Source organism: Cajanus cajan, chromosome 2 (genome assembly GCF_000230855.2).
Source record: "Cajanus cajan strain Asha chromosome 2, NIPB_CcT2T_4, whole genome shotgun sequence".
Lineage (NCBI taxonomy): Eukaryota > Viridiplantae > Streptophyta > Magnoliopsida > Fabales > Fabaceae > Cajanus > Cajanus cajan.
Window position 1 is genome coordinate 34,162,054 of NC_138518.1, and position 4,013 is coordinate 34,166,066.

The window sequence follows — 4,013 nt, forward strand, 5'->3', positions numbered from 1 at the left end:
GGCACACTTTCCGATTTTGTCCTTTTGAGTCGGTAGCAATTCCTTCATTACCAACTCTCCCTCATGGTAGACTCGAGGGTGGACTTTCTTGTCAAAAGCCCTTTTTTGATCTTCCTCTGATAGGCTTGACCATGGCATATGGCGTTCAGCCGTTTTTCTTCAATGAGGTTCAACTGGTCATACCGGCTTTGAACCCATTCTGCTTCGGAAAGTTTTGCTTCCATGATTACCCTTAGGGAAGGTATTTCGACTTCGACGGGTAGCACTGCCTCCATCCCATAGACGAGGGAGAATGGAGTAGCTCTTGTAGATGTGCGTACAGAAGTCCTATAACCATGGAAAGCGAAGGGTAACATCTCGTGCCAGTCCTTAAATGAGACAACCATCTTTTGCACTATTTTCTTGATGCTCTTATTGGTTGCCTCGACTGCCCCATTCATCTTTGGCCGATATGGGGAAGAGTTATGGTGTTGGATCTTGAATTCTTGGCACAGTTCTTCCACCATTTTGTTGTTCAGATTAGATCCATTATCAGTGATGATTTATTTCTCCATGTTTCCACTAGATTATTCCAAAATCTTTTGGGACAAGAGAGAAAAGAAGGAAAGGATATATTTTCAAAAGTTTGTGTTTTAGAGGGGATTATTTTATTTTTGAAAAATGGATTTTGTAAGAATGTTTGGCCAAGGTGGGCTTATGTGTTTAGGCTTGTTTGATTAAACACTTATGAAGTTAAGAAAATCTTTGTTTATTGACGTTGTGATTTTGACAACTTGGATAGCTTCTCTTGAACCTTTCTTTTTGAATTCGGTTCATGGTACCATCATGGATTTCTTTTGTTTTTTGATTGTCCTTATTTTTGCCTAAAACACCCTTTTGTGGCGTTTTAGCGGACTTTTGTTTTTGTTTATTTTTGCAACCCTAACTTTTGCCTAGGTCACCCTTTCATGGGATTCCTAGCGGGTCTTTTGCTCTTATTTTTGCGCAGTCCCCTTTTTGGGTTTCCTGCCGAGCCTTTTTTATTTTAAAGGATTTCTTTTTATCCATGATGGCACTTGTCGAGGCCAAGGGAAGGTGCTCCAAGTTGTCACACACACTTCCACATAAAAATGATGTGGGTTTATTATTATTAAGATGATTTTAACCTCATTCATGTTTATTCAAACAGGGTTAAAAAAAATGTGGTTTAGAATTTTATTATAAGCGAGAAAAGAAGCAATGAGAAAGAATGATTTTATTATAATCATAGTGGAAACATGTGTCCTTATTTCATCACTGATATGGGTCCCAATATTGACCTCTTTTATTTCTCGGCCCTGCCCCAAATTCACGGTCTCCAATTTCTCTTGACACGGTTGGAGTAGACGAGTTTCTTGATCTAGCAGTCTTTGCAGATCCGGAGAGATGGTCTCCTCATCACTCTCCAACTCAACCCATTCACTTTTGGATCCCGGTCAGAGCGAACAATTACAGACATAATTATTTTATTGGTTCTGTTTAGGTTTAGAATTTATTAATGTTAATGAGAGAGAGAGAAAAGAACAAAATAAGAGAATAATGTGTGAAATATGCCTCTTTATTGATATATATTAAAACTGTACAAAAACCCTTATTTACATGAAAAGGTTCTCATGATCTCGGGTACTGATCATGAGTCCCTAAAAGAGAAATATGAAGGGGCCCTATCGTGGCTTGTTCTTCTCTCTACTCCTGCTTTGGCAGAGGATTCTTGCTCACGTCGGGCGCTGTCGAATCGAAGGTGACCCACCTGGCATCAATAAGGTTTTGGACCTTGTATTTGAGAGCTAGGCATCTCTCTGTTGAATGCCCTGGTGCCCCCGAATGGTATAAACATTTGTCTTGTGGCTTGTACCAATCGGGGTAAGGTGGGTCGATCTTCCTTGGTGGAACATGAGCTAGAAGTTTGGCTTCTACTAGCTTCGGCAGGAGATCGCTATAAGTGGTCGGAAGTTTATCAAACTTCTTCACAGGGATGAATTGCGATCTTCCTGACTTCGAAGTGGAAGAAGATGGAGAAATGGTTACAGCGTTGACTCCTCCCTCTTTCTTCTTCCCGAAGATCTTCTTAGCCTCGAATGATTGGGAAGACTTAGCTAGCTTCCCACTTTTCAATCCTTGTTCCACCCTTTCCCCAATGGTGATGATGTCCGAGAAGAGTTTCGTTGTGTTCCCTATCATCTTGTCATAATAGGGACCAGTCAACGAGTTGATGAATATGGACACCGTCTCCTTATCTGACAGCGGGGGCTCTATCTGTGCCGCCAACTCCCTCCAACGTTGGGCGTACGCCTTGAAAGATTCATCATTATTCTTGCTCAAGGCTTGAAGATCTGACCTATCGGGTGTTAGGTCGATGTTGTATTTGTAGCGCTTGAGAAAGGCGTCGGCCAACTGCCTCCATGTGTGTACTAGATTTCCATCTAACTGCATATACCAGTTGAGTGCAGTTTCAGCCAAGCTCTCTTGAAAGCAATGAATTAAGAGCTTTTCATTGGTGGCATATGCAGCCATCTTGCGACAGTACATGGTGAGATGACTCTTGGGGCAAGTCGATCCCACATATTTCGGGAAATCTGGCACTTTAAATTTAGGAGGGAATTGAATGTCCCTCACTAAGCACATATCGGCGGCATCTTTGACATCAAAATCATGCCCCTCCATAGCCCTCAACCGATCCTCTAGGGCGTGGAATTGTTCTTTTGAAACCTCGGGCTCTTTGATCATAATCCCAGCCCCAAGAGGTATGGCATGTGGAGGATCTTCTTCATGCTCCTCCTCCTCTCCCTCATGATGGAACCCATGGTCACTGTGATGAGATCCATGAATGTTATGGTGACGCATGAGTTCCAACATTTGCGCCATCTGCTCTTTGAGCTGTGAAAGCTCGGTTGTGAGCTTCTTGTTTTGTTCCTCTAGCGTTTCCATTTTCTTGATTTTCTTTGCGCTGTAGACCCCTAAAATTGTCCGGGTCGGAAATAAAGCTTGAAGACTCTCGAAGACTGAAGGAAGATCAGCCAGAAGGACTCCTGGAAGGCCCTAGGAGGGTTCTCTGTAGGTCTAGAGGTCTTAGAATAGCTCAAAATAAGGAAGTGGAGGGAATGAAGCCCAATACGGCCGTACTGAACTTAATACGGCCGTATTGAAGCTTCAATACGGCCGCCGTGAACTCAATACGGTGTATTGAAGTTTCTGAAACTTCAATACGGCCGTACTGAAATCAATACGGCCGTATTGAAGCTTCAATACAGCCGTATTGAACTTAATACGGCCGTATTGAAATTTCTGAATTTCAATACGGCCGTATTGAACTCAATACGGCCGTATTGAAGTTCAAAAATTTCAATACGGCCGTATTGCTTCTGTAGGCCGTATTGCGCCTATTCCCTATAAATATGACGTCAATTGGACGTCATTCCACACTTTTTTACATAGTTTCAACCCTCTCCTTGAGTATTCTGGGGTTTTTGAGCAGTGTTCTGCCCTAGAAATCACTCGGAGAGTTGATCCGACAAAGTTCTTGAGCCCCGAGCCATTTTGCTTGAGGATCGAACCTAGTCGAAGGGAAATCCTCCGGATTTCCATAGTTAAAAGTTTTTAGAAGGAGCGGGCGAGCTTGTAGAGCGAGGGAACGCCAAAAAGCTTCCCAGTTTTACTCAATATATAAAAGCACGCTTCAAGAGGTTTCTTCTTAAATCCTTCCTTTTACTGCTTTCTGTGTGCATATTTAAACTGTCATCATGTAGATAGTTAATTTATAATTGCTTAGAATAAATAGGGGTAATTTAGTAATTTTACGCTGTTATTTTAGAAAATAATCTGTCATAGGGAACCCGAAAGGGGCGCTGTGGGGTGCTAACACCTTCCCCACGCGTAACCGACTCCCTTACCCAACTCTGGTTATAATGGCCAAAGTTGATTTATAAAATCAATTGCCTTATCCCTTTTTCCAATGTTTTGAGTAAAACATTGGTGGCGACTCCACGAACCCTCCT